Raw genomic sequence first — 16,780 nt, forward strand, 5'->3', positions numbered from 1 at the left:
GGTCATTTATAAATATGTTAAAAAGAAGCGGGCCCAATACTGACCCCTGTAGTACCCCACTGCTAACCGTGACCCAGTCTGAGTGTGCCCCATTAATAACCACCCTTTGTTTCCTATCCCTGAGCCAGCTCTTAACCCACTTACACATATTTTTGCCTATCCCCATTGTTCTCATTTTATGTATCAACCTTTTGTGTGGCACCGTATCAAAAGCTTTTGAAAACACAATGTACACCACGTCCACTGCATTCCCTTGGTCCAGTCCAGAACTTACCTCTTCATAAAAGCTTATGAGATTAGTCTGACAGGAACAGTCCCTTGTAAGCCCATGTTGATATTGGGTCATGAGGTTATTCTTCTTCAGATACTCCAGTATAGTATCTCTTAGAAAACCCTCCAGGATTTTACCCACAGTTGAGCTTAAACTTACTGGCCTATTATTTCCAAGTTCAGTTTTTGTCCCCTTTTTGAATATTGGCACCACATTTGCCATACGCCAGTCCTGTGGTACAGACCCTGTTTTTATGGAATCTTTAAAGATTAAAAATAATGGTCTACCTATGACTGTACTTAATTCAAGCAGTTCTCCGGAGTGTATCCCATCCGGGCCCGGGGATTTGTCAATTTTAGTGATTTTTAGATGCCGCCGTACTTCCTGCTGGGTTAAGCAGGTGATATTTAATGGAGAATTTTTATCACTGATCATGTTATCCGTCATGGGATTTTCTTGTGTAAATGCTGCTGAAAAAAAAGTAATTTAGCATATTGGCTTTTTCCTCATTCTCATCCACCATTTCACCCAGACTATTTTTAAGGGGGCCAACACTATCATTTTTTAGCTTCTTACTATTTACGTAGTTAAAGAATATTTTGCGATTATTTTTACTTTCTCTGGCAATGAGTCTCTCTGTCTCAATCTTGCTGTCTTGATTTGCTTTTTACAGAATTTATTTAATTTTCTGTACTTATTTAATGCCTCATCACTACCTACTTGCTTTAATTCTCTAAATGCTTTCTGTTTGTCTCTTATTGCGCCCCTTACAGCTCTGTTTAACCATGGTGGTTTCCTCCTATTTCTAGCATGTTTATTGCTAGATGGTGATGGCAGTGCAGATGGTTAACCCTCTCCAACCAGGGCTGAACCCTAGAGATTGTGATGGAAGTAGAAGGCAAGTAGTAAAAAGGCAGGAGACAAGGAAAGTCACTTTATCATTTACTGTAGTTCAGATGCAGTTCAGAGGAGATATTACAACTCTCACCAGGTTACAGTCTGCTCTGGAGAATGGGAGTTATCCTTCACTCTGCTGTGACTCGGTGTAAGCTTCTTGCTATTCTAATCCCTTCAGGGACCAAGGCTTCCCAGAGTTTGGAACTTCTACCATAGCCTCTACCCACTGTGTTTTCCTCCTCTGGCAACTTGCGGCTTGGATCCTGGGTGAAGCTCAAATTTCCTCTTGCACAATCCTTCACTGATCCTAGTTTGCAGCAGTCTTCCCAGGGAAAACACTCTGCTGGTGGCTGTATAAGCTCACACAGTTTCTCAGCTTACCACCATGCTCTGAAAGCATGGATGGTCTAGGGGCTGACTCCCTGATTCTTCTTAGCTTTACTCCTAGAGGGAGCTCATGGCATCATGGCTTCCAGGAGCGTTCTCTTCCTCCTTCTTCACTGAAACAACAACTCTCGACTCCTCCCCCTCCCAGTTAGGGTATGTCTGCAAAGCTCTAAGCTTCAGACAAGTAAGGGAGTGAAGTAAATTGTGTGTTGTGGTCTCTAGCAGAGAAAGCATAACTCCCATTGCTCACAAAACACATTCAAAACAGTACATATTTAACCCTTTTGTGGCGGTAAAGACACAGGGCACCACATTTCCCCTTAATTAAAGGTAGCACACCCTCGGGCTACAAAAGGAACATAAGCACATAACAAAATTACATTTAACCTGAGTTGTGGATTACAGCCCTAAACCACTTCTGATTGGTTGGATCGTCCCTGAGTGTGGCTGCATGGCACACAGCCCATAATATAAAATTGACTGCAATGGCTGCTTTAGATGGCTTGCTGCCAAGGCATGATGAACAAGTTTTTCTTCTCAAGTTTAAGATTCTTTACAAGAATTCTTGTAGTAGAATAAGGCATAATAACTACTGATATCTCACATTAGTCCATGTGGGCACAACTTCTTTAACATTTTTAGCAACGTTACTGTTCTGCCTTCATACGCGTTGACACGGTGTGCAATCTAGTATACAGCATAAACCACGGCTCTGTGTTCCAATAAGCAGACTGTTCTATGTAGTCTAACTTGTTTATGGGTGAACAGTATAGAACATGCGTGCGGTAAAACTATAAGAAATACTAATGACAAGGGTAAGTATTGGGAAAGTGTACAGTGATGCAAACATTACATAGGAATACATAAGTCTCTGATCACATTCACTGTGAACTGGCAGCTAAACAGTTAATGAGATCTCAAATTCTCCTGGCTGCTAAACAATAACTAACACCTCTCTAAATCACTGCATTGCAAGAAAACACTGATTTTTACCAGATATGCTTTACCCAGGTAGTGACTCAAGCAGAGAAGTTGCAGGAAAACAAAGGTTAACAGGAGGACAAAAATTACATGTGCATCCTAGGAGATCCACAAAAGGAAAATGGAGTCTCCCTCATCCCAAAATACACTGCTTCATTCCCACAAAGCATTGTTTCAATCCCACATGCACTGCTTCTGTTAAAGTCACAGACTGTAAATTCTATCAAATACACTGCTATAAATTCAGCCACCACTAGATGGTGCTATAACTAACCCAGCACATAATACAAACATATCGCTTTATTCAGAGCACATAACACAACAGACTGCCCTATATCAGAGGGCAAAACACTCCCCGCCTTGCATCAACTGATGCCACTTACAGGCTCTTTAGTTGAAAGCAATAGAATTAGCTCCACAACTGGTCAGAGGAATAGTTTACTCTCCCCAGCCTTCCACATTTTGACCTTGGCTTCTTGAAGACGACCTCCAATTCTTAACAGCTCATTTTGGTCAATGATTGGATCAAGCTTTTCAAGACAGTCGCCAGAAATGGGTTTACTTTTGAGGTCGTCTATTTCTTTGGAGTAACACTCATGCTGTATGGTGCGAATGATCATGTTCTTGGCATTTTCCAGGTTCAGAGCAGTAAAGGCGTTCTTGCAGTGGTGTCATTCTTTACAAGGTTTCTGACTGGGTGATGTTGATTTGTAGGACTGAGCCACATGAATTAAGCAAGCAATGGCACGAACTAGTGAGTTCCAGGCTGAAAACCTGCTGAAATGGTGGGATTTGAGGTAATTGTCTGAAGTCACCGTACGAAGAACAAATACCTGAGGGCGGATTTCTTCATCTGCATCTGGGTCTACCAGTTCAATGGTGTCTGATTTGTCACTGTAAGGCGTTGAACGGTATAAGAACTCAGGGCCAGTAAAACAGGTTGTGTCCTTAAGGTGTCTTGATTCAACTGATCTAGTAGCGTGGTCTTCAGGATTGTTGAGTGTGGACACATAACACCACTGTTTAGGGCAAGTGGACCTCCTGATCCTTAGCAACCAATTGCTGACATAAACAGAAAGACGTCGAGTTTCGTTGCAAATGTACCCAAGCACTACCTTGCTGTCCGAGTAGAATTCAACGTCCTTGATTTACAGGTCCATTTCTGTCGAGATAATTTCAGCTAACTCTACTGCTAGCACCGCTGCAGAGTTCCAGTCTGGGTATTGTGTGCTCCTGGACTGTCACTAGTTTTGCTCGGCTTATAACAAGCCTTACATGGCATTGTTCTTTAATGTCAGTAGTTTTCAGATATACTACTGCTGCAATTGCTTTGGTTGAGGCATCGTAGAAAATACAGAGCCTTTGCATTGTGACGCTCAGGAACAGACAACATCCGAGAGTGGACCCTCTGGATCGCGGATCAGGAGCCCCCGGGCCAAGCGCACCAGGTGATGACCAACCCCTATACAGGGATCGTTAGGGGCAGGACCGCAGGGGTCAGAACCGCGACAGCTGGAACCAAGAGGGACGGCTCGAAGGACAAGCAGGGCTACAGGCGGGACCGGGATGCCGGACAGAGTTAGGGTACCTGAGCAGGGAGTACCAGAGGAGAAAGGATGAAGGGAACCAGGCAACAAATACCCATAGGGGCAGCAGGAGAAGGGTGCAGAAGGCGAGGGAAGGCAGATGTGGAAGCCCCAAGGGCAGGTGTTATGAATGGGTCACCGAGGAGAAAAAATCTAAACAAACTAAGTCACAGAAAACCAGAGAGGTTGGTAACTATGCAGATTGCAGATCCCTGATCCTAACCACACAACTAGCAGCAGCTGTGGAGCATACCTACGATGATCGGAGACGCTTCATCACAGCCGGAGGACTAAATAAGCCTAAAGCAAGAGAAGGGGAAAACTAACTGCCCCTGAGCAGACCCCAAAGGAAAGACAGCCCCCACACATGAATTGACGGTGAAACAAGATGAAAGCACAAGCAGGCAGGAAAATAGGCTGAGCAAACGATGGGGCCCAAACTAACTAGAAAGAATAGGAAAGGAAAGACACTGTCTGCAATCTGCCAAAAACCCTACAAAAATAATGTCCAACACTTCTCATAGCAATATTAACCCTGAAGTGGTTGCAGGGGTGGCATTTATGCACATGTAATCTAAGTACATGTATCAAAGTACTTCTGGCAGTTATAACATGGATGAATGTGACACGCATCTCTATTCTCTTCATACAGGTAACCAGCTTTTCCAATATCTGCTCTGAATCCACTCCTGTGTCTCCATTCAATGTCAGCAAGCAGTTAATCCTGAATGCTATGTGTTTTCAACTCTGCAAGCTTATATCTGGTAACCAGCTTTTCCAATCTCTGCTCTGAATCCACTCCTGTGTCTCCATTCAATGTCAGCAAGCAGTTAATCCTGAATGCTATCTATGTGTTTTCAACTCTGCAAGCTTATATCTGGTAACCAGCTTTTCCAATCTCTGCTCCGAATCCACTCCTGTGTCTCCATTCAATGTCAGCAAGCAGTTAATCCTGAATGCTATCTATGTGTTTTCAACTCTGCAAGCTTATATCTGGTATATAGTTTTTTCAACTTACTCTGCTTGTCCCCTTATGTTGTGAGGTCAAGAAACTTTTCAAAGTGCTTTATGATCCATGTAGTGCTGGACATGTGTTTATTTGACCACAACATTTTATTGGGTCCTGGTGTCTCAATTTAGTGTGATTGATTAACGAGCAGAGAGAGCCACAAAAAAAAAAAAAAAAAAAAAAATCTTAGCCTTAACCTCCTATATATTCAGACCTAGCTAGGGGGAGCATTTATGCACATGTAATCTAAGTACATGTATCAAAGTACTTCTGGCAGTTATAACATGGCAGTTAGACAGGGCAGGAGACAGGTAAGACATTTATATACATCTACTCCCTGTACATTTGGAGTACAACAAATATATACCATATGCATTTGTGTAATTTTTATCCTGGCCGCTGCATTCACACACATCCACCGCCCTGGCATTAACTCTCCACACTCCATCCATATTGGCCCCTCGCTTCTTTCCTCTCCTATGTATAGCACTCATGCTCTTTTCACATTGTTAAATTGCACAGATCCAGCCAGTCCCACCATTCAACACCAGAGACGCTCTCACAAATCACTTAACCATCTGCTCACTCTTTCTATCCTCCTTCTCCTAGTTGCAGGAGACATTGCTCCCAACCCTGGTCCCCCATGTTATAGAAAGTCAAACCACCCCACTGCTACACTCAGAAACCCCTCTAATCTTATTAATATTCCCTGCATGCCATCTGTCTCTCTTAATTGTGCACTTTGGAATTCTCGCTCAGTGTGTAACAAACTCTCCTTCATTCATGACTTCTTCCTTTTTAATTCTCTTAACCTCCTGGCTCTTACTGAAACCTGGATCCAGCAGTCAGATACTACCGCTGCTGCTGCTCTTTCATACGGGGGGCTACACTTCTCTCATACCCCAAGATCAGACAATAGAGCTGGTGGAGGCGTTGGTCTGCTCCTATCACCAAAATGTACCTTTCAGGTTACCCCTCAAGTACCCTCACTTGTCTTCCCTTCTTTTGAGGTCCATGCCGTCAGACTCTACACCCCCTTCTCCATGCGAGTGGCGGTGGTGTATCGTCCTCCCGGCCCCTCCCATCAGTTCCTGGATCATTTTGCCACTTGGCTTCCACATTTTCTCTCCTGTGACATCCCTACCCTCATCATGGGAGATTTCAACATCCCCATTGCTCTTCCCCTCTCCCCATCTGCTACTCACCTTTTATCTCTAACCTCCTCATTTGGCCTTTCGCAGCTTACTAATTCTCCAACGCGTGAAGACGGAAACTCCCTCGACTTGGTCTTCTCTCGGCTTTGTGCAGTGGATGATTTTGCAAACTCCCCTCTCCCGCTCTCTGACCACAATCTTCTTTCATTCTCTATAAAGAACTGCCAGGCTGCTCAGGTCACCCCCACTGTCCAGACTTATAAAAACATACAGGCCATTAACACCCAGAAACTTCTGAAGAACTTGCAGTCTTCATTGGCCCCTATCTCCTCCCTCTCATGTCCTGATTCTGCATTGAAGCATTACAATGAAACACTTCAAAGTGCCCTGGATGAATTTGCACCCCCTATAAATAGAACACCACAACGCAGACGGCGACAACCCTGGCACACGGTGCAAACACGTTTCCTGCAGCGGTGCTCCAGGTGCGCCGAACGTCTGTGGAGAAAATCCAATCTACACGAAGATTTCATCCATTTTAAGTTTATGCTTAGAACATACAACACTGCCCTTCACCTCTCCAAACAAACCTATTTCAACACCCTCATCATCTCACTGTCCAATAACCCGAAACGTCTCTTTGACACTTTTCATTCTCTACTCAATCCAAGAGTACAGGCCCCAACCACGGAGCTCCGAGCTGACGATCTGGCCAATTACTTCAAAGAAAAAATTGACCAGATCCGACAGGAAATTATCTCCAAATCCCCTCATACCATGCACTGTCCTCCCTCCCCCACTGCATCTAACTCACTCTCTGATTTTGAACCAGTCACAGAAGAAGTAAGCAGGCTCCTTGCATCTTCTCGCCCAACTACTTGCACCAGTGACCCATTTCCGTCACATCTCCTCCAGTCCCTTTCCCCTGCTGTCACCCCTCACCTAACTAAAATATTTAACCTCTCTCTCTCTTCTGGTATTTTTCCCTCCTCATTTAAGCATGCCATCATACATCCACTACTTAAAAAACCATCCCTCGACCAAAACTGTGCCGCTAACTATAGACCTGTCTCTAATCTTCCCTTCATCTCTAAACTCCTGGAACGCCTGGTCCACTCCCGTCTTATCCGCTACCTCTCAGAAAACTCTGTTCTCGACCCTCTCCAATCCGGTTTCCGCTCTTTACACTCCACTGAAACTGCCCTCACTAAAGTCTCTAATGATCTGCTAACAGCTAAATCAAATGGTCATTACTCCATGCTAATTCTCTTGGATCTCTCTGCAGCATTCGACACTGTGGATCATCAGCTCCTCCTCACTATGCTCCATTCCATTGGCCTCAAGGACACCGTTCTCTCCTGGTTCTCCTCCTATCTCTCCGACCGCTCCTTTACTGTTTCTTTTGCTGGTTCCTCCTCCTCTCACCTTCCCCTTACTGTTGGGGTTCCTCAAGGATCGGTTCTAGGCCCCCTCCTCTTCTCCTTGTACACTGCCCCTATTGGTCAAACAATCAGTAGATTTGGTTTCCAGTACCATCTCTATGCTGATGACACCCAATTATACGCTTCTTCTCCTGACATCACGCCAGCCTTTCTAGAAAACACTGGCGATTGTCTAAACGCTGTGTCTAATATCATGTCCTCACTATATCTGAAACTGAACCTGTCAAAGACTGAACTCCTTGTGTTTCCTCCCGCTACTAATGTACCTATACCCGACATTGCCATTTCTGTGTGTGGTTCCACTATTACTCCCCAGCAACATGCCCTCTGTCTTGGGGTCATACTTGATTCCGAGCTTTCCTTTGCCCCCCACATTCGATCACTGGCTCGCTCTTGTCATCTGCACCTCAAAAACATTTCTAGAATTCGACCTTTTCTTACTTTTGACTCTGCAAAAACTCTTACTGTTTCTCTTATTCATTCTCGTCTCGACTATTGTAACTCTTCTAATCGGTCTCCCTCTTACAAAACTCTCCCCTCTCCAATCTGTCTTGAATGCTGCAGCCAGGATCATATTCCTCACCAATCGTTACACCGATGCCTCTACCTTGTGCCAGTCATTACACTGGCTACCCATCCACTCCAGAATTCAGTATAAACTTATTACCCTCACCCACAAAGCCCTCCATGGCTCAGCACCACCCTACATCTCCTCCCTTGTTTCAGTATACCACCCTACCCGCGCCCTCCGTTCTGCTGATGACCTGAGGTTAGTATCCTCAATAGTCAGAACCTCCCACTCCCGTCTCCAAGACTTTACGCGTGCTGCGCCAATTCTTTGGAATGCACTTCCCAGGTCAATACGATTAGTCCCCAATCCCCACAATTTTAAGCGTGTCCTGAAAATGCATTTATTCAGACTGGCCTATCGCCTCAACACATTAACCTAACCTATCCCTGTGTGGCAGAGCCAAAAGTTTTACCATAACCAGGTTCCCAGCATCATGTTCCCACATGCTTTATGCATCCATTAGCCCTCTGTGTCTGTACTGTTACACACTTAACATTATGGCTGGTCCATACAATCAGGGCAACTGTTACCACCCACCTTTCGTGTCTACCTCTTTCCTCATAGACTGTAAGCTTGCGAGCAGGGCCCTCACTCCTCTTGGTATTTGTTATAATCTACTGTATGTGATTATTGTTATGCTGTAATGTCTATTGTCTGTACAAATCCCCTCTGAAATGTAAAGTGCTGCGGAATATGTTGGCGCTATAAAAATAAAATTTATTATTATTATTATTATTATTATTAAGTCACTAGACTTCTCCCACTATATCAGCACTCTGAAATATTCTGAGACAGAGCAAAAAGAGGCCAATCTAATAAGGGACAAAAAGCAAATTGGCAAATACAGATAAATAAGAGTGGAAATTCAGCACAGCCCCAGCCGGGGCTAGCTGACCACACAAAACTGAATAGACCAACAAAATCAATTGTGAACATTAGCAGAAAAACTTAGCTTGAGATGACTGGAACAGAGCTGAAAACCAAGACCTGAAAAGCCAGAAGGAATCACCAGCACCAGAATAGGGCGTCGGCTGTCATAAATCCAGTCTGAGATTCCTGAGGTCCAATCGTCATCCTCATCAGGTAGCAGATCTCTACTGATTAAATGAGCCTCACTACCTCCTGTTACCACCAGAGGGAGCCTGGAAGGAGAACTGACAAGTGGTGGACAAGAAAATGAACTCACAACAGTACCCCCCCTTTGAGGAGGGGTCACCGAACCCTCATCCACGCCACCATGCCGATCAGGATGGGCCCGGTGAAAAGCACGAACCAATCTATTGGCATGAATATCAGAGGCAGAGACCCAAGAATTATCCTCCTGGCCATAACCCTTCCATTTGACCAAATACTGGAGTCTCCGTCTAACCAAACGAGAATCCAATATTTTCTCTACCTCATATTCCACATTGCCTTCAACCAACACAGGGTCAGGAGGTGCTGACATAGGAACCACTGGCTCAACAAACCTCTTCAACAGAGATTTGTGAAATACGTTATGGATCTTGAACATAACTGGAAAAGCCAATCAAAAAGAAACAGGATTAAGAATCTCCAAAATCTTTTAAGGTCCAAAAAATTTTGGCATACATTTTGGAGATGCAACCTTCATAGGAATATTCTCAGATGACAACCAAACCATATCACCCACTTTAAACCGGGGACCAATGGTCCTATGCCGGTTGGAAAATCGCTGGGCCTTTTCCTGAGAGAGTGACAACTTATCCACCACTTGGTCCCATATCTGCTGCATTCTCTCAACCACAGTGTCCACACCTGGGCAGGACGAAGATTCCACTTGCCCTGAAGAGAATCGAGGATGAAATCCAAAATTACAGAAAAAGGGTGACATCAAAGTGGCAGAACTAGCTCTATTGTTCAGTGCGAATTCGGCCAAGGGCAAAAATGAGACCCAATCATCCTGATCAGCAGATATAAAACATCTTAAATAAGACTCCAAGTTCTGGTTTGTTCTCTCAGTCTGTCCATTGGTCTGGGGATGAAACGCGGAGGATAACTGAATTCCCAGATTGGAACAAAAGGCTTTCCAGAATCTGGAAACAAACTGGACTCCTCTGTCGGACACAATGTTCTCAGGAATCCCATGTAACCAAACCACCTGTTGTAAAACAAGGGCACCAACTCAGCGGAAGATGGCAACTTTGGGAGTGGTACAAGATGGACCATCTTAGAAAATCTATCACAAATCACCCAGATAACAGTCATTCTCTGAGAGACAGGAAGATCAGAAATAAAATCCATTGAGATATGGGTCCATGGCCTCTTGGGCACCAGCAGGGGCATCAGCAACCCACTAGAACGAGAACAGGATTTAGACCGAGAACAAGTCCCACAGGACTGTAGAAAATTCCTGACATCATGAGATAAGGCAGGCCACCAAAAAGACCGACTCACCAAATCTCTGGTACCAAAAATACCTGGAAGACCAGCCAATGCGGATCAATGAATTTCAGACATCACTCTCTTTCTCCACTGGTCAGGAAAATACAATATTCCCATAGGGCAACGGTCAGGTTTATCCTCCTGAAATTCCTCCAGGGCGCATCTCAAATGGGGCGAAATGGCAGAAAGAACTACCCCCTCACCTAGGATGTTAGTAGGCTCGGTCACATTAAGAGAATCGGCAAAGAAACTCCTAGAAAGGGCGTCTGCCTTAACATTCTTAGTGCCCGGAAGAAAAGAGACCACAAAATTAAAACGCGTGAAAAACAAGGCCCATCTAGCCTTTCTAGGATTCAAGCATTTGGCCGACTCCAGATAAATCAAATTCTTGTGATCGGTGAGGACCACAACTTGATGTCTAGCTCCCTCAAACCAATGTCTCCACTCCTCAAATGACCATTTCATGGCGAACAATTCCCGATTCCCCACGTCATAGTTGCGTTCAGATGGGAAGAACTTTCGAGAAAAGAAGGCACAGGGATTCATCTTAGAAGTCACAGGGTCTTTTTGGGACAAAACAGCTCCTGCACCAATCTCAGAAGCATCTACCTCCACCTGAAATGGAAGTGAGACATCAGGTTGCCATAAAACTGGAGTTGAAGTAAATCTCCTCTTAAGCTCCTAAAATGCTGAGACAGCCTCAGGAGACCAATTCAGCACATCAGCGCCCTTCTTGGTCAGATCAGTCAGTGGTTTGACAATACCAGAAAAATTACCTATAAATTTAGAAATTAGCAAAACCCAAAAACTTCTGGAGGGCCTTCAAAGAAGCAGGCTGAACCCAATCATAAATGGCCTGTACCTTGGCTGTGTCCATTTCAATAGTCGACGGAGACAAGATAAATCCCAAAAATGAAATCCTCTGTACACCAAAGAGGCATTTCGATCCCTTAATAAACAGGGAATTCTCCCTCAAAATCCAGAACACAGTCCCGACGTGTTCCACATGAGAATCCCAATCACTAGAAAAGATCAAAATATCATCCAGACCAGAGGGAGCCGGAAATCCCACCATAACATCTTTACGGTCTCTGATAAACCCTTCCGAAAGAGAGCTGCCAATGCACTATCATTCCATGTAGTAAGGACCGCCCACTTTCGGAATTTTTGACAGTATAACTCTGCAGAATCCTGACCCTAGTTTAATGCCAACAGGGTTCTCTCAGTTTGATCAACAGCATTAGGTTAATCATACAACAACCCCAAGGCTTGAAAAAATGCATCCACATTAGTCAGAATAGGATTTTCAGGTGTCAGAGAAAAAGCCCAATCCTGGGGATCGCCGCGCAGCAAGGAGATGACAATTTTAACCGGCTGCACAGAGCTCCCCGATGAGTTAGGCTTCAAGGCAAGAAATAATTTTCAACTATTCTTAAAATTCAGAAATTTAGACTGATCCCCAGAAAACACATCAGGAGTAGGAATCTTGGGTTCAGCAGCATGTGACTGAGTGAGGTAGGTGGATATTCCCTGCACTTCAGCAGCAAGTTGCTCCACACGATCAGACAATTGCTTAATCTCCATTAGGAATTAAAAAATCCTCCTACGGCCCCAGAGAAAAAAAATACGTAAAATAAATTTAAAAATTCTGACTTTTTTTTCTTTTTTTTAACAACTTTTTCCTGCTTTTGAGTACCCTAGAATCTGCAGTATGGCTGGTGATTCTGTTATGAATGGGTCACCGAGGAAAAAAACTAAACAAGTTAAGTCACAGAAAACCAGAGAGGTTGGTAACTATGCAGATTGCAGATCCCTGATCCTAACCACACAACTAGCAGCAGCTGTGGAGCGTACCTACGATGATCCTAGACGCTTCGTCACAGCCGGAGGACTAAATAAGCCTAATGCAAGAAAAGGGGAAAACTAACTGCCCCAGAGCAGACCCCAAAGGAAAGACAGCCCCCACACATGTATTGACGGTGAAACAAGATGAAAGCACAAGCACAGACAGGAAAATAGGCTGAGCAAATGATGGGGCCCAAGCTAACTAGAAACAATAGGAAAGGAAAGACACTGTCTGCAATCTGCCAAAAACCCTACAAAAATAATGTCCAACACTTCTGATAGCAAAATTAACCCTGAAGTCAATAGACTTCTCCCAACATGTCAGCACTCTGAAATATTCTGAGACAGAGCAAAAAGAGGCCAATCTAATAAGGGACAAAAAGCAAATTGGCAAATACAGATAAATAAGAGTGGAAATTCAGCACAGCCCCAGCTGGGGCTAGCTGACCACACAAAACTGAATAGACCAACAAAATCAATTGTGAACATTAGCAGAAAAACTTAGCTTGAGATGACTGGAACAGAGCTGAAAACCAAGACCTGAAAAGCCAGAAGGAATCACCAGCACCAGAATAGGGCGTCGGCTGTCTTAAATCCAGTCTGAGATTCCTGAGGTCCAATCATCATCCTCATTATCAGGTGGCAGATCTCTACTGATTAAATCAGTCTCACTACCTCCTGTTACCACCTGAGGGAGCCTGAAAGGAGAACTCACAACTGGTGGACCAGAAAATGAACTCACAACATTGTGGTATGTGTTAAAGTGGTGCTCTTTGGCCCAGGGCACATGAAATCCTGGAGCCAGCCCTACCCCCCCACAACTTTAGCCAAATAACCCCCAGTTTTCAGTGCGTAACTATTATTATGACGTAAATTAAGGTTGACAAGCTTCAGTAATAAAAATTTATGATTTTGGCATTCAAATGGGCACTGTAGGTGTGTTTACTGTGCTCCACTCCCTGCCAACTTTGCATCCCCATTGACTTGCATTGGGTTTCGTGTTTCAGTCGGCCTTCGACTTTTCACGATAATCGGCTGATTTCGTTCGACCCGTCTTTTGCGAAAGTCGGGTTTCGTGAAACCCGACTCGACCCGAAAAAAGGCAAAGTCGCTCATCTCTAACCATGGGTAATGATTAAATTCCCAAAACGTTGGCTTTCATCACTCAGATTGCATCATAGGAAAGCAGACAAGTTGAACTTTAAGGTTACGTCTCCACAGCTTTGTTTGAAGTCCTTGCGCCATGCACTTCTATAATGCGACTTATTACAATCGGGGGGTCTTAGAACCATAAACTGGATGCATAAAACCTACAGCTGAATTCCTAAATGGCGTGGACATTTTGTGGGGTTGCAAGAGACAGCAGCCAAACGTTTTCTTTCATTTTACATGTAAAAGTTTGGGCGCCCCTGGTCAAAATGACCGTTATTGTGAACATTTAAGCAAGTTGAAGATGAAATGATCTCCAAAAAGGTCTAAAATTACAGGTGACACATTTCCTTTGTATTTCAAGCAACAACAGAAAATATATATTTTTTCTTTTACATTTACAATAAGGAAAACAGGTAGATGAAAAAGTTTGGTTACTACCTAGCAGCTCCCCTTTTTTGAAAGTATAAGAGCTTGTAAACGCTTTTTGTAGCCAGACGAAAGTCTCTCAATTCTTGTTTGAGGGATTTTCATCCATTCTTCCTTGGAGAATTCCTCCAGTTCTGTGAGATTCCTGGATCGTCTTCCATCCTCTGCTATTCTGAGGTCTAGCCACACATTTTCAATGAATGCCAAATCCATCAAAAAGCAGTGTGTCACTTAATGATTTCAGCACATCTAATTTATGGCTATCATTCTACCGGGCAAGATGCCCACTCGGCCTGTGAGCCCTCATCAAGTCAGGGAGTTGACCCATGCTTTACCAATATGTGGTATGTCAGTAATGGGTTAAAAGCACAACTTTTTCTGGAAACTTTAGATTTTTTAAAAAATTAAAATATCAACTTAAGTTTACCACCAAAGTACAATGTGGTTTTTTTTTTCTCTTCGTAAGTCTTCAAATCACTGGGATATGAAAAAGCAAGTTAATTGCAATCTTATTAATTCGGACGTCATTCTCTTGCTGTGAGAATTTCTCTTCCATAGTATACAGCTTGTTTCCACGGAACGCAATCACCAGATACCTGGCCATTTGTGTGCACAGTATACAAATTTCTGTAAAGGGGTTAACTCCTAACATACTAGTCAGCTTGCTCCAGCCCATTGACTATTTTTAGAGCTGTCAATCAAGGAGATCCTGTCCCTAGGCAAGCAACAAAGCCATAAGGAGACTGCAAAGCTGTGAGCTGCTCAGGAGACAAACTTGAGAATACCACTTCAATAAAAATTTTAAAGGGAACCTGTGGCCTCGTTTTGCCGCTATAAGATGCAGCCACTGCCTTCATTGCAGAATGCTGCAGATAAGCCCCTGGTACAACCTGAAAGAAAAGATAGAATTAGACTTACCGGTAATTCGGTTTCTAGGAACCTTCCACGACAGCTACATCGGAGGATGTCTACCCCGCCCTAATAGGGGACAGGAACAGGAAGAGGTTAAATATCCCTCCCCTTCCTGCAACCACCAGTGTTTTCCTGGACACCAGTATGAATAGTTACCACCAAAGTGCAGGAATCATCCAATAAGAATATCAGATAGGGAGGGAAATTAGTGCTGTCGTGGAAGGTTCCTAGAAACCGAATTACCGGTAAGTCTAATTCTATTTTCTCTAGTCACCTTCCACGACAGCTACATCGGAGTAATACCAACAGCCAATTTCTTTAGGGGGGATCAAGGCCTGCAGCACTCGTCTGCCAATTGTTAAATCCCCATTGAAATTTAGCCTGTAACGCCTGGTGAACGTGTGGATGGACGACCAGGGGCGGTTCTGCATATCCGCTCTGACGAAGCATTTCCCTTTTTTTTTTTCGCTCATGACGTTGCTATCGCATGGGTAGAATGTGCCTCAGTGAGGCGGGTGGAGCCAGCTTCTGTGATGCGTAAGTCAGGCAGATAGATTGTGTGATCCAATTCGTGATCGTGTTCTTTGACTCCTTCTTGCCTTATTTTGTCCTGAGAACTGGATGAATAGATTCTGGTGAATCCGCTAGGCTTCACTCTATTGTCGGTAGACAGGACCACTCTGCAAATGTCGAGAGTGTGGAAGGTCTCTTCCTTAGGGTTGGAAGAGCTTGGGCCAAATGAGGACAGTACAATGTCCTGATTCCTATGAAATTTTGAGAAGACAGGCATGATCTAATCTCAAGATAATATCTGTAATGATTGCAAGGTAAGCTTCTTGAATTGACAGGGCCTGCAATTCTCCCATACGTCTAGCCTCAGTAATTGCGACTAAGAGGACGGTTAAAGGGTTAGGTTTCCATGGTCAAGGAATCTAGAGGCTCAAATGGATCTTAGGTTTGAGCACGGTGTTGAGATCCCAAGGAGGCCCCTGACTGCGGAGTATAGGACGAATCCCGGCTGCCGAAGCCATAAACCGTAGGATCCAGCGGTGGCTGGCCAGGTCAAGATCAAAAAAGGTGCTAAGAGCTGATATTTATACCTTTAGTGCTGGGGATAAGGCTCTGTTCCAGACCTTTTGTAAACATCTAGGGTCTGTGCTGCACTGAGATGGAAGGGATCAGGGGTGCCTGGAGAGCTCCAGGGCGTAAACCTTTCCCAGACCTTGGCATAGATGGCCTTGGTTATTGGTTTTTGACTTTCCTGAAGGGTTTGGATTACCCTATCCGAGAGCTATTTGGCTCTTAGGAATTCGGCCTCAATAACCATGCTGCCAGGTTCCCTTTGCCTACGTCTGGGTGTAGCAGAGGACCTTGGTGAAGGAGGTCACCCTTTTTGGGGCAGAAGCCAGGAACTTCCTGGGTCATGGCAGGTAGGGCACTGTACCACTTCTTCCGGGTCACCGCGGGGCGATTAGTATTGTGGGAACTTGGTCCGACTGGATTTCCTGAGATGTTTTTTGCCCACATCGGTGTGGGTGGGCAGGTATATGCGAGGTTGGAATCCCACCATTGGGTGAAGGGCACCTATTCCTTGCACTCCGTCCATGTGGTTGAGGGAGACGAATACCCCTGTCTTCGCATTTTGCCTGTTGGCGGCTAGGTCCACCTCCACCCCATCTGGAGGCTAGGGACACGAATACCGCATGGTCCAGGTGCCATTCCTCCGGATGAACGTCTCCTCGAC

Source organism: Dendrobates tinctorius, unplaced genomic scaffold (assembly GCF_039654945.1).
Source record: "Dendrobates tinctorius isolate UK_male_01 unplaced genomic scaffold, ASM3965494v1 ptg000023l, whole genome shotgun sequence".
Lineage (NCBI taxonomy): Eukaryota > Metazoa > Chordata > Amphibia > Anura > Dendrobatidae > Dendrobates > Dendrobates tinctorius.